This window comes from Heliconius melpomene, chromosome 21 (assembly GCF_056956725.1).
Source record: "Heliconius melpomene rosina isolate 202511_hmr_F chromosome 21, ASM5695672v1, whole genome shotgun sequence".
Lineage (NCBI taxonomy): Eukaryota > Metazoa > Arthropoda > Insecta > Lepidoptera > Nymphalidae > Heliconius > Heliconius melpomene.
The window spans coordinates 7,847,816-7,860,234 of NC_140409.1; the positions used below are offsets into that span (position 1 = coordinate 7,847,816).

The 12,419-nt window shown below is 29.3% G+C and overlaps 1 protein-coding gene across 7 annotated transcripts in view; it reads right to left on the reverse strand.

Moving 5' to 3' along the window:
• The window catches only part of Sh (Potassium voltage-gated channel protein Shaker), a 194,933-nt gene that overhangs the window by 79,938 nt on the left and 102,576 nt on the right, over window positions 1-12,419 (reverse strand). Inside the window, exon 1 of one of the 7 annotated variants that reach the window (XM_085206432.1) lies at window positions 4,140-4,282. The exons of the other annotated variants lie outside the window; for them this stretch is intronic. The gene's annotated coding sequence lies outside the window, so the exon portion shown is untranslated. Of the gene's footprint in view, window positions 1-4,139; window positions 4,283-12,419 lie in introns of those variants that run through there. 7 annotated transcript variants of the gene reach the window in all.

Below are 12,419 nucleotides of genomic sequence, written 5' to 3' on the forward strand. Positions count from 1 at the left end.
CCGCTCTCCGCTTTCGCAACACCAGAGCGAAGAAATGAAAATTTTTAATTTCCTCGAGTGGAAATCGAACCCGCTTACAGGCACACGCTTGTACCCGTCCGCTAATAGTCCCCTGGTCTCATAAATAAAGTCTCTCTCATAATTACTTTAATGACGTTCTTTCAGTAAAAAAAATTAAAATGTTTTTCTTCCCAAAAGAAACCATTAAACGTTTTATTCAACCAAACGTGCTCTCCATAGTTATTTTCTAAAATTATTCTAAGAAAACTTAATATACATAGTTCGTATTGAAATTTTCAAGAACGTCAACAAATTGATTTTATCTAGAGCTACTGAGAAAGCAAACAGTTTTTAAAAAAAATTAAAATAGAAATATTAATTATATAATACATAAAGTATGAATCAATAATTATATCGCGTGTAGCAACAGATCCATAATATCGGCCATTATTAGCTTACGTGGATTCCGTGGCTATTATCAATTTTGTAGGGTTTCTTGCATATGATGGTTATTCGCTTTGTGGTAAGGCGCAGATTGTTAGCACCGCAACAACGTAGACGTATGTCATTGATGTTATTTATACATGCATCATTAATATTTATAAAGTTATAATACATACTTTTTTTTTCAGCTTTACGCTGTAGCAGAGTAGGCAAAATAATGTAGTGTTAAAACGCTCTGTTCTTAATTTTCCGCCAAATTCTGGAAGCATTGTGTATTGACTGGTGAAACTCATTCTCACGTTTTGTCTCGACACCAGAGCGAGGAAATAACAATATTAAACAAGTATATCATTTCCATGTGTCAGCCACAATCTGTCGTGTTTACAGTCACACTTTCTGCCCCTGCCTCACGACTGACCTTCAAAAATATATTCTACTAGCGGCCCGCCCGCGGCTTCGCCTGCGTGAACTACTTTATTATTAATTTCTGTCTCCATAGGTGCGTCCTATAAGTGACGTCCATGCAAAATTTGAGACTCCTAGTATTTGTAGTAACGAAGTTTCATACAAACTTGCAACCCCAAAAACAACCCCTTAGAAGTCGAATATTGCAAATTCCCGTCTTAGCGAGCATCTACGTCCTATGAATAACTTCTATGCAATATTTGAGATTCCTAGCACATGTAGTTTCTGAGATTTCGTGATGAGTGAGTTACCTTTCGATTTTATATATATAGATAGACTAGTGGCCCGCGCGCCGCTTCGCCTGCGTAAACTACGTTATTATTAATTTCTGTCTCCATGAGTACCTACGTCCTATAAGTGACGTCCATGCAAAATTTGAGACTCCTAGCATTTGTAGTAACGAAGTTTCATACAAACTTTCGACCCCAAAAACAACCCCTTAGAAGTCGAATATTGCAAATTCCCGTCTTAGCGAGCACCTACGTCCTATATGTAACTCCTATGCAAAATTTGAGATCCCTAGCACATGTAGTTTCTGAGATTTCGTGATGAGTGAGTGACCTTTCGATTTTATATATATAGATAGATGAGTGCCTGCATAATTAAATTGATCAATTTATTAGCCGCGTAATCAATATCAAGGAAGTGAGAACACAATACAAAGAAAATAAAACGTAAAAAAATGGATTTTTAAAATTCTAAAACTATTACAAACATATATTTGTAGTTGATTTCAATCAATAAGTGTATACGCTCGACAACATTAATTTGACAACTTTGATAAGTTGTACTTCCCATTGATCTACAGTTCTGACATTGGTACGGAACCTCGGTGAGCAATTTCGACTGCACTTGCCCAAGTATTTTTTATATAAATTATTTTAAAATTAATAATTATGCTTTTAAAATTGCGATTACTTAAATATTTTATGTAGTGTAGGTTTTATGTTTTCAATATTATTGAAAGCAGTAATTAAATGGTGTTATACTATCTAATAAAAGTAATTACAGGTGGAGTTCAGTTCTAGGATATTTCATATGCACTTCGCCATGCATGGAAAAAATGTATGTAAAAACTATTATTATTAGAGTAGTCATAAAAGTGAATCTAGATTTACACTTGATAATTTTAAAAAATACGCAATATTTTAAAATCTGAACGTATGTTACTCTTTTTTTAAGATACTGGAAAGATTAGTTTTAACTTAGCTTATTTTAAGTTACCTACACTCAACTAATAAAATTGATTTTTTAACTTATCAGGTAAAAAACTAGATTAATTTTTATCTGTCTTCTAATAATAGTTATCTATACTTTAAATATTTATAGTTTCTATTAGATATCAACATATCTATATAGAAAATTACTCTCCTCTAATATCTCGTTTCTATGAAAATAATAAAATTAAATTAAAAACAAACAAAAATACAAGGAATGCCAAACAATTCACCGTTTAAAAGTTTATTTACTAATAGTTATTTTATGAAGCGATTGTAACAACAACACAAACATTGTGATTGCTGTTGCATTAATAAAATATTGATCGACAACTCGGTCGTGTAGGTGGTGGTAGACGTATTCTATCATACAAATTACTTATATAAATACTTGTGAACCAAAATAGTAGGTAAATCATATTTTTTGTAGAGCTAGATAGATATTGAACATTTTAGATGAATTTATGAAAATATTATTTAAATCGTATTAATTTTATAATATTATAATTATTTAGTAATGTTTTGATTTTAGATTTATTTGTTTGAATTTTTATAATAAAAGTATTTTTTTGTCAAAATAATTAAAAAAAGAAAATTAATACATTAAATCCATCCCTATCTTAAAATATTTTTTTATTTTAAATAAAACGTGCTAATAAAAAAAAGTGCATATCATCATTTGTTCGCACCTGGCAATCAATCTTGTGCATTTGACACAATTTTGGCAGTATTTCATATTTTAGTAAAAATATATTTTAAAAATGAGTACAATGTGAGAATAATACAACAAAAGGCCAGATGTTTCTACAAAAGGACAAATAGTAAAAAAATATTGCTAATGCTCAAAATTTATGCTGTTATTTATCTAAAAATGTACCAGAATATTACACACACGAATGTCGATTGTGATGATCATTATCTGAGGGTAAATAATAAATTTAATATAAATTTATTATGATATTTGCTTTCTATAAGTAATGTAACAAGTTCGCCCCCTTGAATAACGATGACTTAATAAAGCTGAATTGTGTTTGTGTTATACACTTATAGTGGCTTTTTACTCGAAAAATATTTAATATTAATATAAATATTTTTATTATTTTTTCACATTTATTAAGTATAGCCTGTAGTTTTTCTAGGTACATGGACTATGCAACACAAAATATTTTTTTAAGTTTTAGGATTAGCGCCTTATACGAAGTAAATTGTAACTGTGTATAAGTAACTTCACATTTTAAAACAATAATTAAATTATTATGAATTTAAATAAGAATTAAATTATTTTGTAAATAAAAGTTCTTTTAAAATTTCAATATACAGGCATTTATCTCGATTTGGCAAACTAAATAGTGTAGTTGAAAACTTTCCGACTTTTGGCTGAACAAACGTCTGAGAATTAAAGAAAAAGGAGCAAACTATCGTAGCTTGCCTTTTAGAGCCTGCCAACTTGGCTGTATACACTAAACTGAAAGTAATATGACCTTAAATTGTTTCATGGCATTGACAAAGTTATTGAATGTGGATAAGTCTGACTATACAGTCTTATGTACATATGCTTGTGAGTTCGATCTTGACTTTAATATAAATATTGTAATTTATAATATTAAAAACAAAAATCATATTATATATAGTTTAATTTTCATTTTAAAATAATTAAACGAACACGAAAATAATTATATATACACATTTTAAATGTAACTGACTCTAATTTATGGGCAAAGTAAGCTTTATTTATCTTTTAAATAAAATAGTACATAAGTCGATTGAGTAAGGTTACATGAATGGAATTCAGATTTTTTAAATTAAAAAACCCGCAAATTTATCAAAACACATACTTATATAGAATTAAAATTGTTTGTTAACACATATTTATAGAGTTAAGGCCCCAAATCATTAAAAAGTTCCAGTATTTATTTATAATTTATACTTATGATTAATAACAGATACGTTTTACTTTAAAATTTGTGAAAGCAGCTTTGTTCTTATAATAGCAATTATTCACGACGTATTTACCACAACAAACAGCATTTTATGAACATATATAGTCCCAATATATTAATTTCAATTCATTTTAAAACACAATTTTTCTATAGCACGTTAAACACTATTATCACTTGTATAATAGGATAAGGCTAAAGCAACTGCATGTCGCTCGCGACGCGGGCACAAACAGACTGAGCACTGCCCGCTTAGCCTCCCCAATCCCCACCAAGCCAATGGGGGGCACCGTAAATTATATTCTAGTGGGTGTTTAAGAAAAACCTATTAATATTTCATTCCTTCAGTGTTACGACGTATTATCGGTTTTAAACTTATTTATTTGCAAGGCGATTTATTATATATTACTGAGCTGATTTTATTATTGTTAAACATTTATTTACAATAAACATTTATTTACAGTTACTATGTAGATTTTTATATTTATAATATATTTTGTATAACGTACAAATTAATATATTTTTAAGCTTAAAACAAAAACAGAGGACTTTAATTTAAGAGTTCAAAGGCGTCACGATGGTGATGTTAACTTCAAAAAAAATATTTGTCAATAACACTATTATTATAAATTTTTAAGTTTTCATTCTAATAATTTAATAATTTCAAATAGAATCTTTGTTTATAATTATAATTTAATTAAAGTTGCTTTCTGAACCCGTCATTTTCGACATTTTACAGTATATATCCGTAACATTTATCAAGCAATTCGAAATAATAATTATAACTAGTATTTCATCAAATTAAGGCCGATATCGATACGACAGTGTTCGAGTAATAATAATGTCTTTTAAAATTAAAATTCTTAAGTATAATTTAAAAACATATTCTGATTTTTTATGCATCCTAATCAATAGTAAGTATCCAGCTATCCAACTGAAAAATTCTATCTTATGCGTTTCAAGTGACTCTCCCAGACCAAAGTAATTTAATAAGAATAAAGAAGAAGAAGAAGCTATATCTTTTCAGAGACTATATCTTTTAAGTAGGGACAGCTGAACACTTGTTGATGTTTAGGTTACTTCTAGATAGCGATTAATACTTTCTTTTCGGTAGCAAGAGCACAAAAAGTATAACAATCAGCAAACAATGAAATTAATAGAGTTCCTGAAGGAAGGCTCGTTTAAAAATGTGCCCAAAATCTTACTCAATTATAAAATCATGATGGACGGATATGAAAAGCAATTCAGAATATCCGAGAATGTTATTACTTCGTCAAACACACCGGACATTTTGCTCTGCTTTAGAAACATGAAACGTGTAATTCTGGTAAAACTTACAGTTCCATCCATGGGTTCAAAATGAAAAGTAAACCAATTTAATGAATCAAACCTTTGTCAGTTCAATCAATTATATTTCATAAATTTCTATATATTAAATGTCTTTCATATTTCACAACATTATTGTATATCTATTTCGTTGAAATAAACATGAAATAAAATATTTATAGCAAGTTCTACCGGTAGTCCGCTGATATTATATCCTTTGTGAAAACTACAGGTTATTTAAGGTCATTTATTCTTAACTCTTCCAAACTATAATATAATAAATAATCTATTTGTATAAGTGCATTTTTCGTTATTTTTTGTTTTTGTGTAATTATTTTCATATAATGCACTTATCAAACATTATCTTATAATGCACTAACCGATTAATATAAAAATATATTAAGAAAAAATTGGGGAATAACAATTTTAAACATAACAAATTTTAGAGTCAATTTTGTTGAAAAAATTTTACTATTAAAATTTCAGTGACAATGTATTATACGTATATCTATATAGGTTACAAAAGACTGCCCTAAGGTTCCTCGCATTGGCTAGTAGCCAACTTAGCCAAGAGTTTGGTCGAGAAAAATACGGCCACATCGGAAAGAAGTACGTAATGTACGGATAGTTTTATGGGAAAGCACCCTGAAGGGGAGGTCATAGTGTAGTTGCGCAATTGAATATATAGGTTAAATGTTTGTAACAAATGCGTCACTGCGTGTCCTTGTATCTTTGGCAGGAGCGTTCATATCGAGAAGAATACCTTAAGATACGATTTCTCAAAATATATGGGCTTGTTTTTCATAGACGCAAATATTATGTTTTTTAAAATAATTCCATTTTTTAATATTTTTACTGCATATGTATGGGCTGCACGTTTGTTTGTACGTATCATTTTATTATGATGAGTTGAAAAAAAGACAAATTCAGTTTAAATAAAATTATTAACGAGTAAAAGGAAACGTTAAGCAATACAGAAAACAAAATATTACAAAATATTTTTCCATATATATTCCTTGTAAGGAATATAATATAACATTAGCTTTGTAATAATATCTGTTTCTACATTATGAGTTTTCTCTCGTTTGATTCTTTTTCAATATCCAATGGATGAAGACATGTGTTGATTACTTATATTCAACACATTAATTACCTCATTAAGCGCATTTAAAAGTCTAGCAAGAGAGACGTAAGCTTTTACAATTCATTTGTTTAACGTAAAAATTTAAAATTTTTTGGACCTAATATTTTTTTAATTTAAATTATGCGAATATTAAGAGAGTTATTGAAATAGACATAATTATTTTATTAGTAGTTTGATAGTTGAAAAGTAATTGATAGTAATTAATTTTCAACATCATTCTATACCCCCTATTATTTTCATAATTTCCAAAAAGTCATTGACAATTGTACAATTTCCCACCCAATTCATATTTAACTGTCGATTAAACAATTGAGATGAAAGTAAATCTCCGAGTAGAAGGATTAAGGTAGATATTTCAATATCCTTTACATCCTTTCCTACCTTCTAATGAGGATCTTTCTGAAGAAGCCGGTAGTTGGGAGCACTGAAAGTGGGACAAGGTCACCACTTCATCTGATGATACTGATACTTCACATTTTCGATATAAATCAAGCTTATTAGTTTATGCCGTCACAGCGTAGGGGGTATAGTTTGATAGTTAGTTATACATAGCACAGTTGTGGGTTAAATGATGAAGAGAAGAAGAATAGGTTTACTTATTTTCACATTCAAACCAGCGCAGAAGTCGGTGCCGGTTTTACGACTTAATATGTCTTCAACTAAATGAGATTTGTATGAAAGATACTAATGCAATTGCAAGATATTAGTTGTAATATTAAGCATTAGCTTCACTCATTGGCACCCCTTACTTGGGAACCTGATGTTAAGATACGTCCGTTCCCCACTTTCTGCCGAATTCTCAAGAAATTTCGTGTTCAGTGGTAGAACTCTACGCCGCATACCATTTTCATTAAATTTAAAGTATTTTTTCATTTTATTTCTATTTTGAAATATAATTTTAGGTCATGTGGAATTGTAAATTATAAAGATACTTATTTATCCTAATAAGAGCGACTTAAATCGGACAACAACAAATGTTATTGAAAGACAAATTGATATGGACTAAGGTCTAAGCAACATGTTGAAGTGTTCAAGTAACGTGCTCTGAATACTATATGAGATGACTTCGCGGCTTTTATTCCAGTCCTAGTTAATTTAAAAATGTCAAAAAACAAAATAGAGATAAAGAAAAATAAGTATTTATGGAAAATTGTAATTAATAAAATGAATATTGGTTGGATCTATAGGTACCATATTGGTACCTAGAAGGCAACTACTACAAGCAGTATAGTCTTTACGTTATTTATTTACTAATATATAATGTAAAATAATCTACTTAAATCGATTGTAGATAAAAAAAAGGTAGGAAAACTGCTTTGCGGAATATAGGCTGTGGAATCTTGAAATAAATTTTAGTCGGTCACATAGTTGACGAGACTACTTCATTTTAACTTAGCAAACTGAAAACTTATGGCTTTAGTGTAAATTAGTTTACACTGAAATCTAAAGAATCTTATTATCTAAGAATATTATATGAAATCCTCCACTTCACGTTCTACTTTAAAACTCAACAGATTAGGAATATAATAACTTAACCATATTTTTGTCTACTACAACATCAATAAAAGTGAAACTATTAAAATGAGTTTAAGAAAAATAATAACAATAAAGTAATATACCTACAGTAGAGTACAGTTTAGTATATAGGACGTCCTCCAGCGAATATCGTCACCCCATCTAGGGTGACGATATTCGCAGCTGACAACGGCTGAATACGAAGACCTGAAGATCGAGCTCAGCAGCGTGCCATTAGAGAGGCCTATGTCCAGCAGTGGACGAGGACAGGCTGATGATGAATATACAGTTCGCGAGGATTAAGATTTGTGTGAAGATCATTAGAAGTAGAACCAGCAAAAAGTTGATAATTAAGTTCAATTCTTCTACCCCACACATTACATCCTCATAATTTTCACTCAGGTCGCTTGTGTTAATAAAGTGAATCGTTCCGTTATATCATCAAGAACAGCCTTGTGTTCACAATTTTTTTTTGTATTTTTAATACTCAGTTGTCACATATATTTTACAATTCTTGTACAGTGACAGTGCCAACTTTATCTTTCATTTTTTAATAAATCAAAAACACAAATATAAAATACTAGCGGCCCGCCCGCGGCTTCGCCTGCGTGAACTACGTTATTATTAATTTCTGTCTCCATAGGTGCGTCCTATAAGTGACGTCCATGCAAAATTTGAGACTCCTAGTTTTCTGTAGTAACGAAGTTTCATACAAACTTTCAACCCCAAAAACAACCCCTTAGAAGTCGAATATTGCAAATTCCCGTCTTAGCGAACACCTACGTCCTATATATAAATCCTATACAAAAAAAATTTTATATATATAGATTAAGAATCAAATATTTGACGCTGCTGTCAGTACAAGAGGCCGGTTGTCAAAATGTAGTATAAACCGATTGAGGCCGCACAAGAGATGATGAAAGTACTCCTACACTATATATGAACACTTACACAAATGCAAAGCTCAGCTTAGACTTCGCAAACTGTAGTTTAAATTATATATTTATTAATATGTTAAACAACATGTTATTATAACTACAATATATTAAGATATTTTAGTAACTATACTCACTATAAAAAAAGTGTACTAAATATTAATTATTACCAAAATTATTTAATTCGTCAAACTAATTAGTGTCCTCCTTTAGCCATTGCAAAGTTATTTTATTTAAATTTATATTAAAGCAGAAATTTTAAATATCAGTTAGATAAATTTATCAACATTAATATATAATACAGATTTATTATACACCAACGATATCAAGTTTTTAATTAAAAACAAAGTTATGCGACACGAGACGTATATTCCCCGACATTCATTAAGAGATGAAACCGTGATTGCAAGTAAAATCGCACATTGATTTTATTTACGCTTACCAAATCCCCTAGTACCTTGGAAATGGTTCTTTAGAGTATTGAACGAACTTCTAATTATAATATGTAATTTAATTTATGTTACTCATTTACTAATTTAGTAGTACTTTATTAATTAAATTTGAGCCAAGAAAGTATCTATTCTTAAATTTCAATTCTATGTGTAAACATAGAATTGAAAAAATGACACCCTAAAATTATTTAAGTTATCTTTTTTTTATTTTTGTTTTTTTTTAACTACTGATATTTCTAATTAGAAAAATATTAGGGGCGCGAACCGGACCTCAATTTTGACTCGCTGCGCTCGCAAAATCTCAGTAGTGTTCACATGTTGAGCGAAGCGAGAAATGAATATTTCAATTTTTAGATTTTTTTTTCGCCTAAAACCATCTACGTGATCATATCCACATTTTTATCTCAATCGGTTAAACCGTTTGAGAGCCTATTGGTCACAAAGAGTGTAAAAAATCTCCAGTAGTGCGTTTCGCTCAAAAAATTTTAAGTATCTATTATAAAATAAATAATATTTTTAAAGCCATGAACCAATAAATTTTAATAGTACTTGGAACATATAAACATTTAAAATAGGTACTTGTTTCTCATTTGAAATAGATAAACGTTAATTTTATATTAGCGTAAATGTTAAGCTTTGGTTGTAGAAGTTAATTATTAACTTTTGTTTTAGCCTCACGCTTTATCCCGTACATACCAGGAAAGAAAGAGGAAACATAAAGGGAACATAAACACACTTACAATTTCACCTAGATTATATGAAATATTATTACATATTTCATAACAGTAATTTTTATTATGACTTTTTCTAAATTTTTAATGCCAGAATTTCGGTCTATGAAATGGGCTTTAATTAAAAAAAAAGGGAAAAGACTACAAATGCAGGTGCAACACATCGCTGACGTTGGTAAGTATCATTTAAAATTCATGTTGAAACGAATATCAAAATAAAAAGATATAATTACTGACCTACTAAGGTACTAGACGCCTTCCAGTGGTATTGATAACACGATAACAAGTTAGTAAGTCTGGTTGGTAATAATAATATGACTTACTAAACTAAATTTTAAGGAAATACAGTACACAAATATTAAATTCTTTTTCATATATATACGACTTATTAAACATATTTACATTATCTTTTGTTATTAATAATTCCAAATTGTATAATTTGTCATCTTTTGTTTTAATTAATCAAAGTATGATATATTATTCACATAGTATATGCCATAATTATTTTTTGTTACTTTAATTTACATATAAGAATAATTGTAAGGGGCCTTATAAATAAACATGGTGCATGGGCCTTCTGAGTTCGACCCCTACTCGAGGGAATGTATTATTTTCATTTCCTAGCTCTAACAAGACGGTTGAATTCCGCCACTCAACCTGCAATGCCTTTGAATTCTCTCCACCGACAATGTTATATGTGACATAGAGGGTTAAGTTAAATATATATATATATATATATATACACATGTACACGAATTTATATATATATATATATATATATTAATTCGTCCTACACCATATATAAGACTGTTAATCTTAATAAGCTATTTGGATTTTTTATTCTTTTTAGTTTTTAAGCAATCAAGATTTTTTTTATAATTAAATATTGTTAATTTTTTTAGAAAGTACTGAAATATGACATGAAATTTATATAGGAACACCTCTCTACGGTATATAATATGCTTTGAAATAAAAAAATAATTATCTAAGTAATAAGCACTGAGTATACAGTAAGAAGAAATGTAACAAAATATGTACCATTTATAAATTGTATGATGCAATATGTGAAGTTTAGTATATGCGTTTACTATTATCCTTGTGATACGCTAGCAATTTTCTGGTCGCATTGCAGTTACTGTCACTGCAGCCCTACAATAATATACAGATGTTTAAATTTTATTATTGAATTTTACAAGATTAAAATATTTTTTCTTTAATTTAAATAACTAAAATTGATTATATCATAACAAAATATTAAGAATTCAAACTATACTACGACGATTTAAAATTGAAATCCTTTTCATTTCAATTTAAAAAGTCTAAGATACAATAGTTCTTTGTTTAATTGGAAAATAAATAGATTATATTAAGATAATAAATTCATTTTACAACAATATTGTCACCTTTATGTAAAGACCCCATAGTCTTATAATTATAGTAATTACAGTAAAAACAAACAACTAACTTTTGATTGAACTTTTGATGACTAACATGTGATTCGTCAATCGGGATAAACTCTACGACACTTTAAAAAGAACTGTTATCACATATTAACATGTTTTTCATTATATATATTACAAAAATGAACTAATTCAGTAAAATGCTGACATACACAATTTTCCAATTTTTTTTATTATTTTAATAAACTGAATATAACATTTGAAAGTATTTATACAAAATTAGCTAAAAATAAACGAATAAAATCAATGGTCGTAATTTTGAAAATTAACGATGAAATATTGTTTTAAAAGTGGAGAGTATTAAAAAGTAGCTGGATTCAAAGCCTAGATGCTTGTCAACACGTTAATGTAGTTAAAACGGTAGCGACGGGAGCCATTGTAAAAAGGCCAATCCGAGTGCGGAAATTCAATCGGTGCAGCCATTCACCTATAAAACTTAGATTTTACTAATAGAGTTCCATTTAGAAGTAAACTGCAAATATGGACGGTCTGCAATTTACGTTATTACAAATGAAATGTAGGGCTCCTAGAGAAGTTAAATACTTCAAAATAATAAGTCAAATCGCATTGTATTCCACACACAGCAAGGCAGAGGGAATCTAGTGTTATAACACTACGTAACCCAAATTCCGCCAAATTCTGGAGTCACTGCGTGTTGAGTGGTGAAACTTAACGCCGTGCTTTGCGTCGACACCAGAGAGAAGAAATGAAAATATAAATTTAAATCAATATTTATTTACCTAGAGAGGGGATCGAACTCATAATCCCTATTTCTCTAGTCGCATGACTGGCC